This window comes from Pygocentrus nattereri, chromosome 5, assembly GCF_015220715.1.
Source record: "Pygocentrus nattereri isolate fPygNat1 chromosome 5, fPygNat1.pri, whole genome shotgun sequence".
Classification (NCBI taxonomy): Eukaryota; Metazoa; Chordata; class Actinopteri; order Characiformes; family Serrasalmidae; genus Pygocentrus; species Pygocentrus nattereri.
In genome coordinates, this window is record NC_051215.1 from 40,024,796 (window position 1) to 40,052,453 (window position 27,658).

Genomic DNA, 27,658 nt, shown 5'->3' on the forward strand with positions numbered 1-27,658 from the left:
GATAGATAGATAGATAGATAGATAGATAGATAGATAGATAGATAGGCAGATAGACAGACAGACAGACAGACAGACAGATAGATAGATAGATACTTCATTGATCCTGAAGGAAATTTAGCATTTATGCTGAGGTTAGGATTCAGTTTGATTTCTGCTATTTTATGGGCTAAAATGTTTTCATTTTACAGGGCTTTGACTAAATGCTACACAAATTGTTTTGGCTTAGATAAATAAGTTTTCAAACCCTTTTCTCAGTGCCTGCTATGCTGCTTTCTAACAAAATAGGCCCCAAAGATTGCCATGTATCCATAGAATAAGCTCCACTCCTTCCCCACCTCTTTACTCTGATAGGAAGCTTAGTTTTGATTACTGACAGTGGTTTCCATTAAAGACAGCAAGTGAGAGACCCTCTGAGGAACCTGAGGGGTGTACTGGCCATACAGTTTTATTGTACTGAAATTGTTACACTCTTACCAACAACCATATTGAAGCCTGTATTCGGTCTTGCCATGTTTTACAGATTGCAGCATGACATATATTTAAAGAAGCAGACCTCAGATACCAAATATGTTCAACCACATTGGCGGTAAATTAGATTTTTGCCAACTGTGGGTTCGGATTCAAACTTTGGTACTTCTGGGTTAGATCAGATTTAAAATTCCAACAGCCAGATGTTCTCAGAATAAATTTCAAGTTCAATTAAGGCTCTGCTGTATATCCCTGCCCCCTGATGTCACCCACTCTGGGACAGGTGGCTGGTCTTACTGCATTACTGCCCTGCAGGACACACTTGTTCAGGACACGCTTGCCCTGCAGGACACCTTGTCCACCCCTGCCTGCTCTATATAGTGAGGCTGGGCCCAGTCACGTGACCACCCCTGCACTTTTAATTGCAAACACATTTATTGAGATGGAATGCTCGTAAAGAAACAAGGTTTTGTGCCAGCGCACAAAAGAGAGCGAATTAGGAAAGGGAACAGGAAAACAGGCTGTTGTGTGTGGCGGAGGTGTTGTTTTGAGACTTGACCGGGCTGGAAAGACGCTGAAGGATCTGATCTGACATGAGCGAGTGCATCAGAGCAAAAGACACACTCCACAGAGAACACGGCATAAATAAAAGAAACACAACAGATCTGTCAAATGAGATACAGAGCTCTCTCTCTCTTTCTCTCTGTGTATGTTGTGTGTTCCCTGTGACTCACCAGAGGTGTTTTATTGACTTTTCAAGCTGTTTATACCTCAGGGACTCACGAGAGGAAAGCAGAAACACAGAGAGGCAGACGAGGGAGAGGGAATCAGTGAGCGGACGTGGGTATGAGTTGAGTGCGTGGGTGACTGAACTGTCTACAACTCTGAAATATACACCTGTAATGAAATCATAAAAGACAAACATGGTTCTTTTAAGGAGAATTCCACCAATTTTACAGAATTTCTGCATAATTTGACGGCTGAGATGATGGTGATAAGAACCAGGGGTTGCAATGTCAAAAATATAACCATTTTATTTACTATTCACAACTACCAGTGACCCCACCCATGTCTTCTTAACCCATGAGTTTTATATATAATGATGATGGTTAAATACAGATAAATCTTAAAAAATAAGTTTTCTCTTGGGACTACTTTCCCTTACAGCACCCTGCATGTACCCCTCCACTAAGAATGGATTTTAAAAACTTTTGAGGCCAAAATCTTCTCAAAGCTATTATAAACCATGTCTCAGACATCATGCCACATATTTATAACCATTTCATGCAATCCTTTTTTGTAAGGGAGCTTTTAGAGGAATTAAACTCTTCAGACGGTCTTGTTTCTATCATCAGTGCTCTGAACAATTCTGACTAGCAAAGTTTATCTAGAATGGAGCACTACACATCAAATGTCTCTGAATGACTGTGCTTACATCTTATCATTTAATTATGCAGCAATTTTGAACAACTGATAGAATTCCCCAAAATACACTCTTATTTAAAGGTTCCTAAAAGCTTCTGAGCCTGGATGTATACATGGTACAGAAGTAGTACATTATGCAGAGGTGCTTTGCACTCACACATCTCATTTACAACAATGGCTCCTTAAAGATCCATCACTAAAAAGTTCTCACAGGCACCAAAATGGCCAAAAAACACTGTTTGGCACCTTTATTTTTAAGAGTTTAGGCCCAGACGTTGGTACAGGGTGTTCCTCGTTATGATGTTCCAGTCCTTCATAATGCTATCAGCAATCAATGCGCCACATTCCACACAATCTGGACTTAGTAAGACTCTGAGGCTTTTAGGGCTGATTAAGATTGATTAAGATTGCCATTCTCCACGAACCAGCAGTGATTGGTTATCTGTTTGCATGATGATAATTCATAAAAAAACATTCTAAAAAATGTCAATAAAATCTTTTGAATTTGATTTTGAAATGATTTCTAAAACAGTGAGCATCCCACACTTCCATCCATCCATCCATCCATCCATCCATCCATCCATCCATCCATCCATCCATCCATCCTCCACCGCTTATCCGAATCCAGGTTGTGGGGGCAGCAGCCTAAGCAAAGAGGCCCAGGCCTCCCTCTCCTCCACAACTTCCTCCAGCTCTTCCGGAGGGACGCCGAGGCGTTCCCAAGACAGTCGAGAGATATAATCCCTCCAACGTGTCATGGGTCTTCCCCGGGGCCTCCTCCCCATCGGACATGTCTGGAACACCTCCCTAGGGAGGCGTCCAGAGGCCATCCTTACCAGATGCCCGAACCACCTCAACTGGCTTCTCTCAACATGGAGGAGCAGCGGCTCTACTCCGAGCCTCTCCCGAATCGCCAAGCTTCTCACCCTATCTCTAAGGGAGAGCCCGGCAACCCTGCGGAGAAAGCTAATTTCAGCCGCTTGTATCCGCGATCTCATTCTTTCAGTCACCACCCAAAGCTCGTGACCATAGGTGAGAGTCGGAATGTAGATTGACCGGTAAATTGACAGCTTCACCTTCTGGCTCAGCTCTCTCTTCACCATGATGGACCGCTTCAGGGTGTGCATTACTGCAGACGCCACGCCAATCTGCCTGGCATCCCACACTTAACTTTTACAAAGTGTTTTCTCTTTTTGTTATGACGGCACACATTGTTATCACATGACACAAACAAAGTTGAAACTGGTCCAAACTTTTTTGTGCTCTTATGCACACAAGAAGCATAGCAACAATGCAAAGTGTGAATGAACATGAGGCTGGGAAACATAGACATCAATTTATTTTTGCAGTGAGAAGCGATTTACCACAGACCACTAACCTGTCTTGAAATTGGAAAGGCATTGCCTTGAAAGTCCATACATTCAAAACATGCATTCTAAACATTAAAAGGCACTGGCGCATTTGTGAAAGTTAAATAAGCAGCTCCTCCATCTCTGGGGTCTGCCTCACCTCGTCTTTTTTCTCTCTTCCGATATTGTTAAATCATAAGAGCATGTTACATCTCTGACCAGCTCAGACTCCAGCACTCATAAAAAGCAAGCATGCTTGAACATATTGGAACTCCTCCGGTCATTCCAGTGATAGATCGGAAAGCTAGATCGACTCGTCTCCCCTCTTAAATTACCAGATAAAATGGTGCCATCTGATTGGAAATCTAGTAAAATCAAGCTATAAATCAAGTAGCTTTACTGTAAGAAACAGAATCAGATAGAAATTTATAAGCATTTTAATAAAGTCTTCCTTGCCCTTTTTTGGAATCTCTGAAAGGCTTTGTATGGTTTGATACAGATTCATCCACTTTTATTGTTTGACCTTTTTAAAAAAAAAAAAAAATACTCAATTAGTTATCAAAATAATCAGTAAATCTCTCAATGATTAATATAGCAAATAGTTACAGCTCTAGAGATATTATTTTTATTACTGTGAATCAGGCTGGATTGGTGAGAATTCCTCACCAACTTAATTAGAGCCTATCATTCATTTTTATGCTTGATGAAAAAGGAAACGATTGGATGTAAAGCAAGATTTTCCAGAGGGACCCCAGAGCAGAGCTCATCCATCTGCAATCTCTGATGCTTCAATAAACTACATATCACTTGCTCACTCACTTATTTGCTCATTCACTCACTCCCTCACTCACTCACTCACTTTCTCCGTCTGCCGCTACATAGCAAAGTGATCTTCCATCTCCTGGTCCAAAAAAAGTAAAGGAGAAAAGGATTTCTCATAAATCAACTGAGATTTCCAGTGCCAGCATCAATCTCTAGATGAGATGCATTTTTTTCTCCTGACAAAAGTCCCAGAATAAATTGTCTCTTTCCTTTTGACGAGCGCTGCACTGATGCACCTACATTTAGTTGAGAGCAGGTTATTTTGGCAGCCGTGTCTGTTAGAGCGAGCTACATTCAGGAAAATGTATCTTGCTCTAATTTGCATGCGCTCTTTACCATAATGAACAAAGCAAGTAAAAGCAGAAATCATTTATTCTACTGACATGTTAATATTCAATTTGCTGTTTATGGTCAAACAATAATCTATCAAAAATGAGGTTTTTGTATTTTTCAGGCACTTAAAGCCATTAAGCGTCATGGATTATTAACAGCCTGCAGTTTATTTGCGAGCCATGTGAGGTGAAAGCACCGCATAAGCTATAAAGGGAAAATGAGAGGCCCTCATGGGACACACACAACCGTGTAATGACAGGAACAGCATGAGCAAGGAGGAGACATGCACGCACACACTCGCATATACACGCTAATGGCTCCATGACAGAAACCACTACCAGTGTAAAAGCAGCCAAAGACATTCACAGGCCCCCCTGCATTATTCAAAGACTGTTAATAATTAAGCAGTGTACTCATTTCAAATCATGTATCTACAGTCAAACTTGCTGCTACGTTTCTGCCAGCTCAATCTGAGGCCCCAAACCGAGAGATAAAGAGATTATGATGCTCCACAGCCGCCTCTAAACCACACTCTATACGGCACAGAGTGCGACACTGCACTCTGGCTCTCTGCAGGACTCAGCCAGAGATGGCATTACTCCATGCCTTCTGATTCTGTTTAAGCTACAGCTCTGTTAGAGCACTGATAGAGGTGCTCTGTGACCAAACCAAGGCCAGCAACAGCAGAAGGTTTAGCTGTATTCTCAACTTCAAAAAATAATCAACACATGCTTATGCCAATATCTTCCCTTTAACAAAATGAAGAGGATCAGCCAAGTTTGGTGTCTGAAGGTTACTTTTTAAATACAGGCAGTATGGTGATCTTTTACTGTGGATATTTCATTGCAAAGCGGGCATAATTAGTCCTGTTTGTTTGTTTGTAACCTTTGCTTGTTTAACTGGGTTTAGTGCAGTGTATTATGTATGAAAGACAATAAAAATCAGTGTATTTATAGGTATTAATAGTATTTTCTACTGTATTTTAAATTTTTGTATTGGTTCTTTTTGCCTGATCCATCTATCAAACTTCAGAAAAACTAAACATTGTGATATCATTATATTATTTTTTCCATATCACCCACCCCTACATATTTCTATAAAACTTCAGACAAAACTCAGGCTTCAAGATGGTTGAACCTACTATTTTCACTATGCTATGTTTATTTTTTGTCCATAATTTATTAACAGTATGTCATACAGCCTCAAAAACCACATTTGCAAGTCTATTTCAGAGACTTAACCACTCAACCCACTTTGAGGCAAGCTCTAATTTAGGCACAGTTTGCATGATGCTGATCAGTAGTGTTTTATGAGATGCTCAGTGCAGACATACATGTTTGACAACTGAAAAACTTATAAAGCAAACAAAAAAATGGAAATTGTGTAGTGACTTAATGTTAAAGCGGAAGACCTAATAAATTGGAGCTGTAAGTAAGGCAATCTACACCTTAAGATGAGCTAAGTTTAAAACTTACTGTGGAACAAGTCAGTGCTGAGGAGGACTTCTCGTCTGGGGTTTTTAAAACTTTAGTGAGCCAATACAAATAACGTGCATGAGTGCATTAATATTTATATATCTTTAATATTTCTCTTTAGAATGTTTTAATCACAAAATTTGAGCACTGCAGGGTTCTGTTTAATCTGACTGCTTTTTCAAGCAGTCAGCAGCTAAATTAAGACATGCTAACTTGTCATTTAACTGCTGTTCCGTTTTTAATTGTTAGACATCACATTAAAATTATTTTTAGCACACAGATACCCATATAAGTTTACAACCCCAATTCCAATGAAGTTGGGACATTGTGTAAAACATAAATAAAAACAATACAATAATATGCAAATTCTTTTCAACCTATATTCAATTGAATACACTACAAAGACAAGATATTTAATGTTCAAACAGATAAACTTTATTGTTTTTTGCAAATATTCACTCATTTTGAATTTGATGCCTGCAACACGTTCCAAAGAAGTTGGGACAGGGGCGTGTTTACCACTGTGTTACATCACCTTTCCTTTTAACAACACTCAATAAGCATTTGGGAACTGAGGACACTAATTGTTGAAGCTTTGTAGGTGGAATTCTTTCCCATTCTTGCTTGATGTACAACTTCAATTGCTCAACAGTCCGGGGTCTCCGTTGTCGTATTTTGCGCTTCATAATGCGCCACACATTTTCAATGGGAGACAGGTCTGGACTGCAGGCAGGCCCGTCTAGTACCTGCACTCTTTTACTACGAAGCCACGCTGTTGTAACACGTGCAGAATGTGGCTTGGCATTGTCTTGCTGAAATAAGCAGGACGTCCCTGAAAAAGACGTTGCTTGGATGGCAGCATATGTTGCTCCAAAACCTGCATGTACCTTTCAGCATCAATGGTGCCTTCACAGATGTGCATGTTACCCATGCCATGGGCACTAACACACCCCCATACCATCAGAGATGCTGGCTTTTGAACTTTGCGCTGATAACAATCCGGACAGCCCTTTTCCTCTTTGGCCCGGAGGCCTCTTTGGGTGTTGTTGATATATGGTTTTCGTTTTGCATGGCAGAGTTTTAACTTGCACTTGTAGAATGTTGGTTTTCTGCCTTGCCGTTTACTTGCAGAGATTTCTCCAGATTCTCTGAATCTTTTGATGATATTATGGACTGTAGATGATGAAATCCCCCAATTCCTTGCAAATTGCACGTTGAGAAACGTTCTTAAACTGTTGGACTACTTGCTCACGCAGTTGTTCACAAAGTGGTGAACCTCACTCCATCCTTCATGACACTCACCTGTTTACCTGTGGAATGTTCCAAACAGGTGTTTTTTTGAGCATTCCTCAACTTTCCCAGTCTTTTCTTGGCCATGTTCCAACTTCTTCGGAACATGTTGCAGGCATCAAATTCAAAATGAGTGAATATTTGCAAAAACAATAAAGTTTATCCGTTTGAACATAAAATACCTTGTCTTTGTACTGTATTCAATTAAATATAGGTTAAAAGGATTTGCAAATCATCATATTCTGTTTTTATTTATTTATTTATTCTGTTTTACACAACGTCCCAACTTCATTGGAATTGGGGTTGTAATTTACCTCATCCAGAGTTTGACTCAAAAATTTTCAGTCTCAGGAATGTGATGCATTTTACATTCCTCAGGAACACTTTTCCACCATTTCTTAGTCTAATCATTCACACAAACTTACTGTCACCACTCTCACTGCAGGTTTGTTGTAAGGAGTTTTTTAGCTTTTTCTTCGCTTGATGGGAGAAGGAACACTTAGAGACGATTGTAAATGGCTGACAGGCTTGTCAAACACATTTTTTGCAAACGGTCAACTGAATTAGATGACATAATTCATAGAATGTCCTTTCTCCACAATGTATTGTCTCCATCAGTGTCACAATGTCACAGTTATGCATTGGGCTATCACAATGTCATTGTGTATTTTTACCCCTACAAGAGTTACTCTCTTGACTGACTGGCAACATTTGCGTCCAGAAGAAAGTGTGACATTTTTTTCACCTATCACTTTATGATGATGAGAAATAGAAGGTAGCTCTGCTTCTGTAAAAAACCAAGCTTGAAATACAAAGTAACAACTGTCTAAAAAAGGCACAAAAACTGCTCATCTACAAAAAAAAAAATCCTATTATGCTCATTTTGAATGTTCATAATTTTATTTTTGGGGTCTACTAGAACAGATTTACATGCTTCAGTGTTCCAAAAACACAATACTTTTCTATTCTGTACATCTCTATTCACCTTCTGTCTGAAACACTTTGCACGGTGACTACTTTTAGATGATCATCTTAAGTGCTTCGATTCAAAATAGCTCACTTTACAGCTCTGTAGTTTTTAAAGGAAAAATACAGGATTGGTATCAGTATAAGAGAGATCAGATGCACGGATCAGGAAATAAGCAAACAGATGCAGGAACACCACTAATCAGGACACATTAAGCACTAAAGTGATCTTTTATCTCACCGCTGGATTTAGCGGCCGCGGCTCAGGTTTTTCCAGAGCCTGAGTGATGTCATGGCTTTCTCCCAGCTGAGATTGTTACATAATCTCAGTTAACTCAAGTGTCCCAGAAGCATTGATGATGACATCACGCACTGAGCCAAGTCTCGCTGCCCATCACGCAGCACAGAGAGACAGAGAAGAGAAGAAAGGGAGAGGGGGGAAAACTAAACTGGGCACATGTGCATCAGCGCGGCAGCGGAGCATAAAAACCCAACAGGGCAGCTAAAAATAAACACAGCAAACAAGGCAGAAGAATAAAGCAGTTGCAGAAACAGCCTCTGCATCAAGCGCTGCGTTAGTTATGAGCGAGAGCTCTCCTTCAGGCCATTACTGATTTACTTCATTAGAGCACAAGGGACTTGACTGGATGTCTTTGGACGTCTGAAGCACGGTATGCACATAAGGCAGTGTATGGAAACATAGCTGTGCTGAATAGGGCTTGTGGAATCTGCAGATGTACTAAAGCTGCGGGAGTGCTGAGGCAGTTACCTGAAGAGCTGCCCATGGTGGGAGACACAGGTCAACCCAGATCACCCAGTTAACCCTTAGAAGTCTATTAAAACTGTCATTTTACTCTACAGTCCAAAAACTGCAAACACATTTCCAGTCTGCACTTTTCTGTCTATGTTGATATTATGAAATAACAAAAATATTCAAAGATTATTTATGTCCAACAAGACTGTACTCTTAGATTTTGCATTATTCAGACAGACATTAATTTAGATTTAGGTTTTTTAGACAGGTCTCATGAAGTCTGCTGTATACAGTATTGGGAAGTCCAAAATCATTTGGAAGTCTATGCTTTGTCTTCACATCACACCCCAAAAATCCACATTCACTGCTGAATCACCTGTACAGTCTCTGGCGTGACTTCACACTTGTCCACAACACTTCTGTTAGATGTATCTGTATAAAGCCTGTGCTTCATGCTAGATTAGCAGAGGACCTTCTGTTCTGCAGCGTCAGGGTTCCTCTCCACTGGCCACCCATATTTGCATACCACATACCACATCGCATTGACCACATTTTCCATCAATGCATGAGCTACCGCAAAGTTCCTGAGAAACTGCAGTCTAACAGTATGCATACAAATAATCTTCATTATTATCATCATAACTTCAAATCATAATAAAATCTCTTATTTTCTACACATAAACATGGCATCGATTACAAGTTTTTTAATGTAAATCTGTATTTTTTTGTTTGTTCTGTTATGTTTTACTTTTGGTATGTATACTTGTTTTTGTATGTATCTGTTTTTATCTGCCGTGGACCTATTTTTATTGGGGCCTTTCGGCCAGGTCATGTTTGTAAATGAGAACTGGTTCTCAAACATTTTACCTGGTAAAATAAAGGTTTAAAAAAAAAAAGTTTACAATCTTCCCTCTCAACATAATTTCTCTGCTTGTTTCAATGAACCAGTGAGAAATAATCATGGTGTGTAACAACAGGCTCAGCCTAATTCAGAATAATACAACCTAATAATAGTTTCACCATTTGATATTTTTACTGTATTTAGAAAAAAAAACTAAATTCAATACCTTTATGGTGCTAACAGAATTACTTCTGTCTTATATATCAATACCAAATTTTAGTACCTAGTTGTTCGTCTTAGCATCACACATCCGAGATCAAACAGGCCCACTGGATTCAAAATCCTGACTGCTGATTTGCTGCCTAAATTAAATTCTACATTCATACCAAATTAATCCCTAGAAGCATTGTTTTGCAATCCTCATTTTTGAATGTATTCAAATTCAAATACAATAATGTAAATGCATATATTACATAAACAGGTTATTAAACTAATTACATTTACATTCAATTTATATTCTATATGAACAGAATCTGACTACATCAAAATATAACTGAAACATGGCAAAAAAATTTTTTTTCCCCTTTCTGCTAAACAAGGCTGTATAAACAAGTTCATATCATAATACAACATCTATTACACTTACAAAGACAAATATTTTATTAATTGAAAGTTTAGAAATCACATTGTTTACATGACTTATTTGAACACACAACTGGTGAGAAGTAATTCCATTCAAATTACACTATACTTTTGTTTTTGTGAGCAGGATCTGTCATTTCTGCAGAGGAGTTAAAGAGGAGCAGCCACTAGACTCTACTGCTTTTCTGATGACTTTAAAGACACTACAATACCTTGAGAAATCAATCCGTCTAGCGCAGAATTGTGCCCTAGACATTTTCCAGAAAAAGCAGAGCAATGTGATCATGCAAAACCAAAAAGCTTCAGTAAAAAGTGGGTCTGGCTGAACTACAGGTGGGCTTCCTCCAAGGGGGGGAATGTTCTTGGTCTGCTCCTTTCTGCTCTGGCACTACTGAATGTGGGCTCCGGCAGAACGGTCAGGAGGCCTATCAAAGGAGAGAACGAGAGGACTCTACACACACACACACACACACACACACACACACACACACTGCAGTTCTGCACCCCGCATAATTATACACAGTGGGATGAAGTCTTCGTGCTGAGCAGTGGGCAACGCAGAAAACACCACGTCCACTGCTGCACCTCCACACCCGCATGCTTTTAATTGGCCTGAACTATTCTTCTCTCTGCCAAACTTCACTACTGCTGTAAGTTATGAGGGACATGCTTTAAAAAAGGAGAAGATCATAGAGGGTTTAACCACTAAGGAGAAAGCATAGCTGCTGTTGGGTGATTTAAATATCTTGTACAAAAGGCGATTTCAAAGTTCACAAAATTCAATAGCTTCACCATTACAATGCTTCTCTGGGTGACCTGAAGGTGAATTCAATTTCCCTGAATAAGTGGCTCCCAAGAGCCCCTGTTCTCAGCTATCTATCTTCCATATCCTCTCCCAGAGAGACAGCTTAAATATGTCCATATCCAACTAATGCTGATCTTCATTATTGCTGAAAATGTGCGTTAATGAGATGCAGTGGGAGGCAATGTCACAGTTGGGTTTGATTTATTGCCTTAGTTTAATAGTAAATCATTCAGGGAAATCCCATTTAGCTGCTGAGATCTAAGGGTTTCTAAGAAAACAATGAAGTATTTCCGAGGTGTAGAGGAAGTGCTGTTATTAGTGATGTCTATAAAAACCATCTCAGCACAAGAGTATCCTAGAGTGAGATCAGCTTCCTCTAAACACCATGTAAATGGTGCCATGCATACCGGTTACATTTACCCAATTAAAGAAACAAATAGAGACAGCAAATAAGGTTAAAGTAAGAGTTGGTTAAATAGCAAAAAATATAACATCACAATACTTCAGGACATTTTGATGATACTCGATATTTATCAGAATATTTCACTTTTTTGATATTTGGGGAAAGACACACCTAAAATGCATACAATGTTAAATAGAATTCCAATACGGTGATTCAAGTTCTCATTTAAATACACAAAATACTTAAAAAGTCTCAAAATAACTTAAAAATAGTTGAGTAATGTGGGATGCATCTTGTTTTAAGTACATCCGACTTCATTTATTTGGATATGTGTCTTGTAATATGAGGTGGAAATACAATGAGTCTTTGTGAATTAGGAAAAACCTAATTCACCCTCTTTTATGTGGTGTGATTGATCTGTTGATTTAGTGTTTGGAACAGTTGGGTTCTTTCAGTGCTAATACTTTTTTTTTTGACAGAGTTCAATTACAATCAATTTGATTTGTTTTCTTAACACATACAAGCACCAGTTCTACGATTTTCAGTGTGTGAAAAACTATGAATACAGAGATTTTTTTAATGTTAAACCGAACAAAAACTGAACATCTGGAGTATATCTGGAGTTATAGAACTGTTTTTTTTAAAGAATCATCCACTGATCGTTTCTTTAAGGATGCAAAAGTGGTTCTTCTATGTCATCATGTGCCATTGGTCGCACATGCATGTCAGTTCGGCCCTTTGAGGATGTTGGCCATCTCCTCGTTTTGTTTTGCCCTTCCCAGACAGTGACCACCCACACAGAATTGTGCGTGCAATATTTACACATTTGAAACATTTGAACAGGAAGCTGGTGAAAAACAAGCTAACTTTAGCTTCATTAAGAGTTAAAATGCATGGAAAGGGGATGAGGAGGTTGTATCTGCTGGATAGATGGGTAATAACTCATTTTTGCTGTTTCACAGAATCAATAGGTCAGTGTTGTTTTGTCTTGTTTACAAATGTTTGTGATAGCAACTGGTTAGCTTTGCACAAGCAACTGTAGCATCAGTTTGCTAACCCACTACCCACGTTGTGTCATGGTAACTGTCTGTACAACATTTTCAAAGGGTTTAATGGCCACAAAGATCTAAAAAAGCGGTGTTCTCCTTGTCAATGTACATCCATGAATTTGGGGGCGGGGCTTCTGAAGGAGGGGTGTATTTGTTTTGCTGTTGAGTTCAAATCAACAATCATTGTCCAGTCTCATAAACTCCTCCTTTAAACCACCTGAAACTGACCCGTTAAACATTTAGATGCAGCTCTGAGTCTGAATGCAGGCCATCACATGGAAAGAGAAGCATTAGAGAGCAGCCCATTCTCAGAGAGAAGACTTCAGTCCACACGACTATTCTCATTGCTCACAGCTATTATGATGTGTGTGTAGGCGAGCGTGTGCGCACCCCTTTCTAACACAGGAGTCGTGGCCTAGCATACCCTGTCAAGAATCATGACAGGCATTCTCATCTGAACACCAAAGCGATGCTTTCACACTTGTCTTCTCTGGACGATCTGGCTGCGTCTCTGCCAGCTGAGTGTAACAATGGCACGCTGTACAAGCTCTTGCCTCACTCCTATCAACACACACTGGCACTCTGCGTCAGAACCAGCAGGCATGAGCAGAACTCCCAGAGTCCAACCTGACACTGACTCACACTCACTGTAGCTCTCACACAGTCACTCTCCCTCGCCGCAGCACTCCCGCACAGCATTGCGTGACATCAGCACACCTTGGCTAATAATCCCTAGAAGCCTCAGTCATCAGCGGTGAAAACAAAAATGTGGTATAACTTGAATGAATAATTTCTCACTTATAGCTCGAAAGAAGTGGAAAAATTCTGTTTAAAAGTGTGAACAATAGTGGAAGAACTGGAGACATCTTATGATTAATTATGATTTGAAATGTAAAAGCTACTGTTGTGCATACATTCTTATTTTAAGTAAGAAAAACATTTTTTTTGCCATGATTCTGTCATTTCTTGTTATTGTGCTCAAGGGAAACATGCTGGACGTGTAGACACAGAATGCTGAAACAAAATGTAAAATGGATGTAGTAGTTCTTACTTAACTATATAACTAATTATGTTATTATGTAAAATTGACTAAATGCACAATCAGAATTGGTCAAAATCAGAACTGGCAGATTTTCACTCCAAATAATGATTACCTTCATTCTGACTGAACTGTTTTGCAATTTTATGATGTAATAATAATGTAATAATGTAACCCTGGTAAGGACACTCATGCTGTATTTGAATGCCACAACTACATCTATATCAAAACGTCATAGCATAATTATGTAAGAATCATTGTGATAAACATTTTCAATGCAGCTATTTATTTGATTCATCAGATTAAATGTAAAATGCCATATAATAAGAGCAAATAATCTTATTTATGTTGTGACTGTGACTTTGGATAACAACAAGTACTTGAAACATGCTACAGTGTTTCACATATTCATACAGCCCACAAAGTGAGAACTTCAAGCGAAAAAGCTAATAAAATCAGCCACATAAACCAGTCATCAGCAAATCTGATAGAAAAGAAATCAGAATCAGCCATCAAAATTCATTTTATTTTCTTTGGCATTTGAACACAGCAGATATTATTCATGTTGTGTAAGAATTTCATGATGAATGGACCAGTAGAAATGGTCCAAAATGACTTGGAATTAAACATATTAATCTTAATTAAAACTTTACAATACTTTTGCTTTCTCTTGTAAAGTTACCATTTTGGAGAGACATGCTTTTGTGCATTGTGAAATTATGCTTTCAGGACATCATGATAGCATAGAAATGCACAGTAACCAACTATATTCCTCTTAACCATCATGCAGTAGTTCTCTACTTATAACAGCAAAAAAAACAACAACTGAATTTTAAATAACAACAAAATTATTATTAGAATAACTGTTTACTATTCAAATTACAACTACACAAACACGTCTTAGAGTGTATGTACCAGTAGGGTATTTACTCCCACTATCCGTAAAATCTGAAACAGTATAATTATCCTGGAATTTTTCGCCACAGGATATCATTAAAACTACAGTACACTGCAATGTATATACATCCAGTCTAAGTATACACACACACACACACACAGGAGCACTGCACCTCCTGCTTCTGTGAGGCTGCTCTTCACGCTAGAGCACCTGTGATGTCACTGTGACATGGAAAAGTTGTAACATTATGTAAAAGCACCAGCATGGGACTACCAAAAGTGTTCGCACATAAACAGGCAGGACCACGCACATGTAGAGGGAGAGAGATGCTGATGCTGGGAGACACATCGCGTGTAGTGAGCTTCCTCGTCACTGTGCTGAGTAATGTGACATTTAGCCCCCCCACCCCCCCCCCCAACCCCCGCTCAACTCTATATCCTCTCTCTCCCCTCTCTCTCTCTCTGATGATCCCCTCCCATCCCCCAGACTGTGTCTTAACTCATCTGCACAATATGTGGCGAATCTGTTTTGTCATGATATTATAGAAACATGCACAAGCAGCCTACTAACATGCAGAAGGACCATAGAGCTCTAAATCTCTGAATAAAACTACTGGCTTATTCATGGAGAGTTTGTGCAGCTTTTTCAGCACAAAGTACACAAAACTTGCTCAAAGGAGACAAATGACCAAAATCAGGCCAATAGTGAGACAATTAAAAAAAAACATCTGGAATATTGGAGATATCATTCTTATGCAAACCGGAAAAATAGGCTGTCACTAAAGAAATCCCTGAGCACAAGTGTTTATCTTGGTGGACCAAATGCTGTACTATGTCTGTGTTACGCTATACTTTATCATGGGTCCATGCTGTCTGAACAACACACAGAAAGTGTGTCTGAGCTCACCAGCCCCACGAGAAGTAGATCTGTAACTGCTTGTCTAATAGCTGGGTAGATGAAACCATGCATACAGCTGACTTTATACACAAATCAAATCATGAGAGGCCCAATGAAATGACAAATGTCAACAACTGGAAATTTAAAAAATATTTAGCACAGCTCTGCCATATCTGTTACAGGGCATTCTGCCATAAAACAAAGTTTAATATGTTATTTTTCATGTTATGTAGTCTGTAGTGTAGCACTGTATCCCTCAGCCATATTGGTTTGATGGTTTTATTATGTTTTCAAGATTTTCTTCATCAATTTTCTCATTACAATACTCAGCATGCATTACACAAATGCATCATACAACTATTGGGAATCCCTGCAGTGATCAAAGCAGTCTTGACTGCTTGATACAAGCTATAGTGGAATACATATCTCATATTCAGTCATCAAGCAAGACATCTTTTTTCTGTTTTCTTTTTTTTTTTTTTACCCGATTTTCTCCCCAGTTTAGTCGTGTCCAATTGCACCCGCTAGTTAGGACTCCACCAATCACACGATACTACCAACGCTAGGAGGGTGAAGCCTAGCACAGGCTTCCTCCGAGACCTGTGAAACCAGCCACCGCTTCTTTTCGAATTGCCGCTCACGCAACGTCATGGGACAGCCGAACGCGCTTGGAGCAAAGCGCCAACCGCCAGACCTGTTATGTCAGCTAACAGACGCCTGCGCTGACTAGCATCGCGTTAAATGATGGGAGGAGAGTGGGGGCCATCCTACCCACCCAGAGAGAGTGAGGCCAATTGTGCTCTCTTGGACTCCCGGATACGGATGGCTGTAGCATCACCAGGGACTGAATGATCTCCTGATCTCCTGATGATAGGGTCAACGCTTAGATGGTTGCGCCACTCGGGAGCTTACATATTTTTTCTTTATCAATGTAAGCGCATCTAACAAAGCAGAAAACTGTGATTCTATCATTGTTCAGCACGGAATAGACATTGGAATTTGTTTTTACCCTTTGTGCCAGATGTACTGAGCTAAACCTTGTTAACTTTAGCTTTTTAGCTTGCTGTCTTTCACTCTCATGTAAAGAAAAACAGTGAAGTGCAGACTTGAACCTGTCAAAACAGAATTGAAAGTAGCAGTTTGTTACTTGTAGCTGTACAAGTAATTATGTTATAAAGTATTTTCTATGTTATTATTACTACTACATCTATGCTAAAATGTCATAGCACAACTGAACAGAAAAAATTCAAACACCCTACATCCCAAAGGACACATTTTTTAAAAGATAATTTCACCTTCAAGATACATCATGAGAAGAGAAGTTGCCTTATATTTAATCAGGGAAATCTTACTCTGGAGAATAGTTTGGCCATAGCATGTGAATAAACAGGTTTATAACAAATGTAGTGATGGTTAGGTATTTTATTTTGGCCAGAGTGACACTTTAAATATCAAATCCTAACAAGCAGGGGTGCACATTGTATCATTTGTTAAACAGAATATAGGCCTTAATGATACCTAACATGCAAATGAGCCATCTAACCAACCAATCACAATGTTTATTTTACCATGCACTTTAAAGGGGAATTGCACTGATTTTTCTAAATTTCTGCATAGTTCGATCATTAAGATGCAAACAGTGGCTTGACATGGTGTAAAATGGTGCACTGCCGAGAAATTTACAGACTTGGATTTCTTTTCAGTGGTGGTGACAGGAACCAGGGGTTGTAACATCTACAGCACAGAGTCATTTTATTTATTATACCAAATGACCAGCAAACCTACATGTGTCTTCTGAGCTTTAATATGTAATGTAAGATGATGTTTTTTTCCTCAGGAACTACTTTGCCTTGAATGCCCTGAATGTTCGTCTAAGCCAAGAATGTTTATAAAATACTTTTTTTAGACCAAAACCTAATCTAAGAACAATCATAAGCAATGTCTCTGGCATTTATAACCACTTTATTTAATAGCTTTATGTAATGTAGATTTCAAAGGCTTTGCATAGCTCTTAACGTATGTCTGGTTCCTATCCCCACCAAATGGAACATTTCACATCAAACCACTCTAAGCTACCTTTTTCACAACGTAACAAATGAATTATGCACATTTTGTAACTGTGGAATTACAGTTTAACCATGTCACAGTGATTCACCAATGCACTTGTAAAATATTTCAAGGCGTATCACAATCACAATACGGAGCAACATAACCGCAGTACTGGTATTTTGTCCAGTCCTACTAACAAGTTAGGCTCCTCGGCTCCAAACGCAACCTGTCAGCACTCTATAACCACATACAGCTACAACACAGCTTTGTATCACCTATGTGGAATATTATTGAGTGTGTGTGTCTGATGGGATATGGTGTGTCACGTTAAAAATGCTGGAGGCACAGATCTAAGCCTGAGGCACAGATGTACTGGTAGAAAACAGAGATCAAACCTCAAAATCTGATCATGGTCTCCTACCACACACACACACACACACACACACACACATACACACGAAGATCCTGACTTGTCTCACATTCATCTTGTCCATGTTCCTTACAAATGGACGCATTCTCTCTCTCTCTCTCTCTCTCTCTCTCTCTCTCTTTCTCTCTCTGTGTCTCTCTCTCACACACATGCTGCACCTTGCACCGTGTGACCTTCTCCTGCACACGTGAGAATACACTTCTCAAGCCTGTAGGGATTTTTTTCCTCCCAAAAAAATCACAGCACGCTATTCTAATTGTCCTCTCAGTAACTGCAGGCCATTCTCTATTTAGAGTCACCTCAAAGTCGCACTGCCATAACCAATCTGACACTATATATACACACTCATCCCACGCAGAAATATACATCTGGCCCATTAAGTGAAGAAAGAACAGCAGGGGAAGGACAGGCCTATTCTCAGATGTGGCAGAGCGGACGCTGTGTTTGAGGGCATTAGCAGAGGTGTCCTGTGTGACACGCACAAAAGTTTTTCTCACCCATGAAAATCTGATGCAACAGCAGACCCTGAGTTAAGGGGAAGTGCTGGGCTATGAACACTGCGTCATGCACACTGTTTGTCCAAAATTATGTAGACACCCCTTCTTATTAGTGAATTCAGTTGCACCCATTGCTGTCACAGGTGTTCATTTGCCCAGTTTGGGTAATCTCAGAAGAAAGGCACTGCCAACAGAATGTGAGCTGCAATTGCACCTGCGGAGCAGTGATATTGCATTCTCTGGAGGTGTGGAGCTCAATCCAAAAACTTTTGGGATGAGCTAGAGTGCCATTTGTGATTCGGAACTAATCATCCACCCTCAGTACCTGACCTCACTAATGCTCCTGTGGCTGAATGCAATCAAATTTCAACAGCAATGTTCTAGCATATAGTGGAAAGCCTTTCTAGAAGAGTAAAAAAGGTAGACAAACTCCCTATTAATATCATGATTTCTGAAAAAATGGTGGATGAACAGATGTCAAGAAACTTTTGGACATACTGCATGTCAAATGTACCAATAAAAGTAAAGAGCCTACCTGTATTCATCCTATTAAGCACAATTATATGTGAAAGAGACAGAAATACAGACTCAAACTTGTAGATACAGAATGCAAATCAAATATAATTTAATTTATTCAATTTTATTCAATTTAATATATGCAATTAATAATTATGTAATTCATTACGAATCATGGAGTGACAAACATACAAACATCCCATTCAAGTGCCACAACCAGCAGTGCTGTCAGGACCAGCAGTGATATCAGTAATGTGAAGCTGATGTGGAAATTCAGCTTAGTGCACTTGAAAGCACTTATGATGTACAACAAAGCTTCAGGATGAACAATGTTACACATATAGTTTAAACTTTCACTTTCAGTTACACACAGAGACAGAGACATAAATCAAAGGCATTGTCATTGACACAGGAAGATGACAATGACAGCATTCACAACCCGCTTATCCTGTTAGCCAGACATATAGCATCCTAGAGGGGGCTGTTTAAGCATTTCTTTCTTCAAACCCCAGATTTCTACTTCAGCTTTTTCCACAAATCTCTCCTCAAAAGGATAGGAGCCACTGGGAAAACCTGCTTAGTCATGGGGAAGAGGACAGGCAGCACCCTCTGAGCAGGACTGCACAAGGAATGCCTGCTGCCTCTGTTTACTCTCACCAACACTGCTTTTATGCTACTTCTGCTTTATTTATTTCTGGTGGTTGCTAGAAAAGAGAGAGAAAAGAGAGTCAGGAACAAGACAGAGACAGATGCAGGAAGTTGGTTAGCCTTTCATCTCCTGGCAGAAGGCCACATTTCTGAGCTTCATTGTTCCTTTGTGCTATATTTTGTCACAGTCATTGTCACTGTATGAAAACCTTGTAGCTCGTGTAGACGTACTGCTAAAGTTAAACAATCGACCACAACATGTATCGTGGTGTCATAATCTTTGTAATCACATGATTATATAGCATACAGATCATATTTAAGTTTGCATTAATAATAATACGAGTACTGGTACTTTGTACTAAAAGAATGTCCTAATATCCTGTCGCAGCTTATTTTGATCAGGCTGTTTTATTCTGTTCTGCAAAGAAAATATTTAAAATGTTAACCTAACGAAGGAAACTCACTGTTTAGTTTTGTATTCTGAACTGTTCTTTTAAACCAATCTGAAGCCCCCAGCCAAAGACATACACTGCAGTCATCTGCAGATACATTTTCATTATCTATCAATACCACTAACTAAAAATCTGTTTTGTTGTGACAACAACGCAGATAAACTGGGATAGACGGTATAGCACCATATTGTAATACACACACATATATATATATATATATATATATATATATATATATATATATATATTACAATTAAGAACGTCTTTATGCTTCTTCGATAAATTATAACATTGGACACACAAGGTTTTGTTATCACTGCAACAATATGTTATTGGTCAGATGGTTTAAGTGACACCTCTACAGGTCTCTTTGGGGAAATAGTCTAATGTTCTACTCAACTGATTTGAAAAATCTTTTTGGTGCTGTCTCATCTCAGCCTCAAGCAAAAAGCGATTAATTTGGCAAGGCATGAAGTGGGATGAAAGAGTAGCAGCCCTAAACTGAAGAGGTGAATTATAGGCCTTCAGGGCCCTGTACTGAAATCCCCTCTAATGGCCTCAGCCTCCTGCGGTGGAAAGTAATTGGGATTAGAAACACCTGAGGAACCCAGCTGCAGCCTTCAGAGACAATGGCAAAGAGAGAGAGACAATGAGAGAGACAATAAGAGAGAGAGAGAGAGAGAGAGAGAGAGAGAGAGAGAGAGAGAGAGAGAGAGATTTATCAAGATTATCTGTTAAACAGTAGTAATGAAATGAGAAATGAAAACAGTTTTGGAAAACAATAGGTACCATGAACAGCTTAGCTAAATATATTCTATTTCAGTTACACTGAAAAAGACTTTTGCTTCAACAATTTCTATTTCAAAGGGTTTTAAAGGAAGCAAATACAACAGCACATTTTTATCTCAGCATATATCATCTTTAAAAGGGAAATAATTCAAAACAGAATCAACATAATCAGTGCAGTTACGGCCTTTAAAATTTGTTATTTGCTAACTTTTTTATTCTGGTAATCATTAAACATTACTGAAATACATATTCAATCTTCCCAACACTCGAATTTGGACAGTCATACTAGTGAGACATAGTGTGAGCATCCTGGTATTAAAAGGGGTAAAAGTGTAAACAATAGCCATCGACTGAGATACTGATTTTCAAGGTGAATTAAGGGAACCAGGTTTGGTAAATGATTCTTTATGACTCCAGAGAAAAAAAACACTGGGAAACATGAGCAAAAACAGGTCAATCACATTTGCAGTTTCACTTCAGTTGCGAAGCATGAGTGGAAAACAATCCCACGCCAATCAGAGCACAGACATTAGAGATTAACTGGCTATTTTTATTATTGAGTCGAATAAAGTGTGCTAGGACACTGTGCAGCTACCTGCAATCAGCTTTAGGAAGAGAGAATCGCTATTACAAGCACGCAATAGGGCAATAGGGTTTGTAATAGGGCATTCTGGGCATTCTGGCAATTTCAAAAGCTCTAAAACAAACAAAAAAAGGCTATCTGATTACTCAAAATGAAATGTCAAAAATGAACAGCCTGATATATGGGGCTTATTATTTACTAAAGCCTCCAAACAGTTCATAAAATAAAAAATAAAAAAACCTGGATTACTTCTTCATTTAGCACTAAACATCAATGAAATGTTCCTCCTTCTTCCATAAAACATTTCTTTGCACCATGTAGTCTAATATTACCTGAACTAGGCTATTAATCACTTAGGCTAGTTACTTACAGCATCTACTCACAATCAGGTGTTTTTGTTTCATTTTTCGTTTGTCCATCATTGCTGTTGTGTTGCTGTGAAATGTCATCTCTGCTTTTATGTATCGTATGTTGTAATGCACTGTGACTGTGGATCCCGCTTTGTGTTTAAAATTCACTCTGTGTCACAAACGATATCTCCTTATGATGAAACAAAACAACAGAAGTCATTGAATGTCCTGTAAAAACATAAATTGTGCGATTATTTCATTCAAAATAACATTCTGCACATTGAGTACTGTACAAACAGAAACTGAGCAGATAACTCTGCACTGCACTGAGCCAGTTGGTGATGTCCATGTTAGAACAATAAGGTCTCTCCACAGCCTGTTTCATGTTAATGTTCATACCTCGCCATTCTATCATTCTATTCAGTCAAACACGGTAAAGTTGGCACAGACAGACTTTGGTAGCAAATGTTGACTACTGGCCTTCGTGTCTGCATCTGTATTGGGGACAGGGTTGATACTGTGCATTTAAAGCAGTCTAAAATCACACAGTGGGGGTACCACAGCTTTCCGACATCCATGGAGTCAGTAACACTTCACTGTAAGAAGAGCCTCCTTTACTGCCAGTCTGAGTTGTTTGTTCATTAGCATGGCACTGTATACTTGGCTTACGTCATCAGTGGGTATGGGAATATTGGTATCAGTGAATTTTTATGAGTACAAGTAAATGAGCACGGTATTGGCCCGATGTCCAAAATCAGTATCAATGCAGAAAACACATTTTCACTTCTCTAATAAAGGTGGTACTAATCTTATTATAGCACCGATATTTCTTGGATGTGAGAAGCCCACTACAACAAACAATATATATCATGAAAAAAAAAATTTGATTCTTGAAAGTGGTCTAAAATCTTCAATTATTCAAAACCTTCAATTATTTATACATGATGAATTCATCTTTTTGACTATTTGTTGTTGACCTACATGTGCATGAAAATTATTTTCATATATATACTTATTACTTATTTCTACATTAATGTAATAAAAGAAACGTAGCTTAACATTCTTTCTTTTGTTACATGCTAAATTCATGTAACAAAGAAAAGAAATACCAATGAAAGCAGATAGTTCTTGACCATGCTGAGAAAGCAACCTACCAGAGTCTCTGATGATAGAATAGGTAGCCTAGCCACATGAATTGAACTGTAACTCCAAGATTTAAGTGAGATATGTACTGGGAGATTTTTGTCTTGCATTTGACAACCCAGAAACAATTCTGATCTTTATTTTACTAGGTAACAAGGTGGTTTCATATTCAGCATGTTGCCAATTAATCTCTAGCTTGACTACAGTTTTTATAGTTAAATAATTTATTTGAGTGTGCATGTACATGTGTTTCTCTGTGCAAGGCTTGACAGGCAGCAACCCCCACACCACCTACATATTCCAGCAACCATGGGCGTCCTACTGTGCAATCACTCCATTTTACTCACAAACGCCCCGCATCTCGCTTCTCACCTGCTGCTTCTGCAGGCTGGGCTACCGTTCTCACTAGCACTCATTTGGCTTTTCTTAAAAACAGAAATAAAGATTTCAGAGAAGTGATTAAAATGATTAGACTGACTGCAGAGCACGCCCTGCTGTATGAATTGCAACGTGGGAGTGCTGAGCAGTAATTTCGTATGAAATTAGTGCTGCAGATAGGCGCGCTCGACTAGTGGCGACAGCGGGACGGCAGTGACGAGAGACGCTCTTTCACCTGTGTGAAGCCTTATTTCCACCAGGAATCACACTTTCCCTGTGCAGTGAGCACACAGCCAGCACGCCTCTCAAAGGTCACATGCCACATGACTCAACTCGTCGTTCAACTGGACACATAAAAGAGCAACAGTAACAGGACCGCACCTTGTCCAACTGGCTGGACACACGTATGTTTCGCAAAAATCCAATAATGAACTGAGGTCTCTTTAAATTTCATTAAAGCAAACCCACAACACAAGTACTGTAACATGACACTTAACTATTAAATATATTAAGATTTATTTATTTTAACTTTATTTTAATTTTCTTCTTAAATTTAGGAAATAGATTAACAACATTTAAAGCAGACTTTATCTTTGCTTATTTAACAAATTTTCTTCTTTGGACTAATTTACAATGACATGTCAATGTAGCATTACAATTCTTGCTCTTACTGGTATATTATTGCATTTCTAATTCCTGCCTGAAAAGGAGATCAAACCCCATTCTCCTGTGTATGACATCTGGACGCTGTGCTGTCTCATTCCTAAGCCTTGATCTCACTAGAAGGGAACAGCACCATCTCATGCATTTTGGTAATCCATTACTGTAACAATGGGGTTGACACACCTAAAAAAATACTCATAATTAAATAATAATAAAATATCAATACTCTCAGTGTATCACTACAATTAAACCCAAAATAATATATTTTATCAATTTTTATTGCCACTCTTATTATTCACCTGTTTTGATATTAAGTTGTAAGGTATTTTTATATTTATATTATTTAAGACTTTTTGAGTTTATGCTGTTTCTTTTCTTTGGAAAGCACTGTTTAACTAAAACTACTGGATACTGTCCACTGTTTTTAAGCACAAATAATTCTTAATTATCAGTCTCTTCATGAAGACTAAAGTATGAGGTCTCTGACCTATAATTGTGAGACCAGATTCATTTTCTGGAAACGTAAATAAGCACCGAATTATAATGTATATTCTGATCTCTGACACTGGTTGGCAGCATGTATGGAGGCTGATGAATTGATGAATTGATGAGCAATGTCCACTTGACCCATAAATTGTTCAGCAAAAGGGGCAGTGACCTCAGTAGTCACACCTGGAAGACAGTAAGGATGGGAAATTAATTCCATCCACAGCTAATGACACACTGGAGACATTGAGCCCAGAATGTGTTGGTATTGGTTAGCTAGTATATTGGTATTATCAAATTTATCACAATATTAAGAGGACTACAATATTACGAGGAGCCTGTGTCTTTCTGTTGCCATATTTTCTATTTTGTCTAAAAATATTTTATTAATTCAAAATTTATATTAATTCATACACAATTATGAATATAATTAATACACAGATATATAAAGAAAGGTGTATCATTGATTCCAGCTTTGAAATGTCTAATATTGGTAAGTTAAACACTTGTATAATAGTCAAGAATCTGAATATTGGTATAAATTTAATGAAATTACAGTTATTTTCTTTACACTGTATTTCAGCACAGAATCTAAAAGCTCCAGTAACAGCCAGGCTCCTGGAGAGTTGACAATCAAATAAACTCATCAGCCTAGCCCCCATCCTGTCTTCAGCTGCCTAAAACAGTGTGGCAGACAATGTGACTTGATGGATGAAGAATTAATTTACAGCACATTAGCATTAGTAATCAAGCTAATCACTGCACTGCCTGTGTGTAATGATGAACGTCTGAACATTTTGGGTAGGCCAAACTGCTGCAGTGTCAATTTGTGGGAAATATAATACAGAGATCTGAGAGAGGGGGGATTCTCTCTGAACCACTTCCCTAGAGAACTGTGAGGGGTGTGTGTGTAAGTGGGAGACAGACAGAGACAGAGAAGGAAAAACAGAGAGAAAAAAAAAACACGCTGTTCAGAAAAGCAAGAATAATCGCAATTAAAATAATTACAGCATTTCCAGAGTCAAGACTAATTAAGGAGAAACAAGCCATTAGGATTCTTTCTCTAAATATAGATTGTTTAGTGGGAACATGATTGGAGAATGACATGTCATGAGCTGGAAAAAAAAAGACAAATAGTTTAATACAATCTGTTTAATGCCAAAGCAATGGGGGACTCATGGTAGTAAGGAAACCCTAAACCCGTGTCAACCCTAAACCCGTGGCAGGCTGTTTGGGGGTGAAGGGGAGTGTGTATCTGGATTCCCAGCACTTTGGCTGTAATGGAGAGATCAAGGAGCTGCTTGGCAAAGACCAGAGCCTCCTAAAACACCAAGACCTCACTTGGAAACGTCCACTGAATCCACCTACAGAAAAACACTAACAAACACGAGCTGGCCCAGCAGCACTGCAGACAGCAAGCTGCTCTTTCAACAACACGGCAATCGGCAAAGAGTAGCATCACACTGAGCCTATGAGCCGCAGCTAATCCTTCATGAAAAACAAGCCTTTACCGCTAGTGTTTTAGTTGTTGTGAGATAACATATTATCTGGTCTGGTTTGTTTATCTTCCTGTTTCGGTGCAGACTGTTCCCTAAGCATACTCAGATTCAGAGGAAAATGTAGAGGAAATATTAAAACACTGTCAGGCATCAGCGCTTCCCATAAAATTAAATATTTAGTTTAGCTCTTGGATAGGAGAAGCCATTGTCTACAGATTTACCAAAAAAAAACAAAAAAAAAAAACAAAAACACAGAACTAGCCCACTGAATGAACAATATAAGTGCTACCAAGCAGGAAAAGTTGGCACAAATAAATAGTAAACAGGTTAGAAACAAGGTAGGGTGTATTCTTTCACTGGGATATCACTGAATTAATTTAGCAAAGAATCAAATTTGATCATACCTCAAATGTAATTGATCATCCAAGACATCCTAGGCAAAGTTAGCTGCTCTAGTTTTATGCTGGAGCTATAAGTAGGGTTTAAATTGAGGGAGGGCTGGGGGGGTCTTCCTTGAATTGTGACAGGTAATGTTCATACTAGCTTACATGTGTTTTAGTGCAATAACCAAACCAAGATTTATCCATTCATCTGGAAAACTGAACCATACTTTTGTTTAATTTCTTATGGGACTCACCAAACCTGCCTATTTTTTCTACCTAAGTAATGTATATTGTAGTTAATTAACTTAGAAAAAGTAGGCCATTAGACCTACTTGCCATGTTTTTTTGTAGGCCTCTACATGACCACTACACACCATCCACTGTAGCAGATACAGTAAAAAAATGAATCTACATCAAACAGAATACACCACAGTCGGGCCACCAATAAATGGCAAGTTCAAGTTTATTTTACATTCTCTTCACATAAATTGAATGGAATAAAACATCTAGCATAATTTGTGAATTTACCACATCTTCTGAAAGATACCAGGTGACTAGGTTGTAATGTTGGCTAAGATAACACACCATTAACAATATCTGTTCATTTAAAAGACTTTGCAGTCTTTCGTGGTGTAAATTTCAAGCCACGTGTGATCTACTATGTCTTTTTGTGGTGTTATTCTAGGTTGAATGTAATGCTAAGAGATTCATTTAAACCTTCAGTGTAATGCCAAAATAGCTAACATGTAATAGAAGCCAGCCTTGTAGCTCCTGTGCAAAACCAAAGAACTAAACTTTGGACATCACATATGTCTTGGCTGATCAAGTGCAATTGAGGTAAGAAGTAAATGATGTACATATAATTATTCTTTCAACTATTTAGTTAAAGCCTACTGCTCTAAAATGTAGCCTATGTAGTGTTTACCACTCATTGTCATTAACTGCACAGCTGTACAAATAGGCTTTTCACTTGTTTCAAAGTCAGCAAAAAGCTTGATGTATAGTGATCGACAATGTTTTTTTCACAGCTGCATTTTTTCTGATTTCTGACTAATTTTGTCATGTTAAATGTTGTCATTGTATGTTTAGCAGGCTAAATTTTAACATTGCTGATACTTACTCCCAATTGCCTCCACTTGTGAGTGGGATGCCTCTCTTTTCTAACCTATGACCCCTGCTCATAATTAGCCCTCTGTTCGCAAAGGCTTGTACATTGCATGCCCCCCAACTCCCCCAGCCTGCAGTGAGCCTCTGGAGCAACAATAGTGTCGTCTGTGTCAGCAGAATTACTCACTCAGAGGGCAACAAAGGAACCAGTGACCAACTCATCAAGTCA

At 38.7% G+C, this 27,658-nt stretch overlaps 1 protein-coding gene across 1 annotated transcript in view; it reads right to left on the reverse strand.

Annotated features, from left to right (window-relative positions):
• Positions 1-27,658, reverse strand: part of slc24a3 (solute carrier family 24 member 3) — a 93,004-nt gene that overhangs the window by 44,095 nt on the left and 21,251 nt on the right. The gene's annotated exons all lie outside the window — the stretch shown is intronic.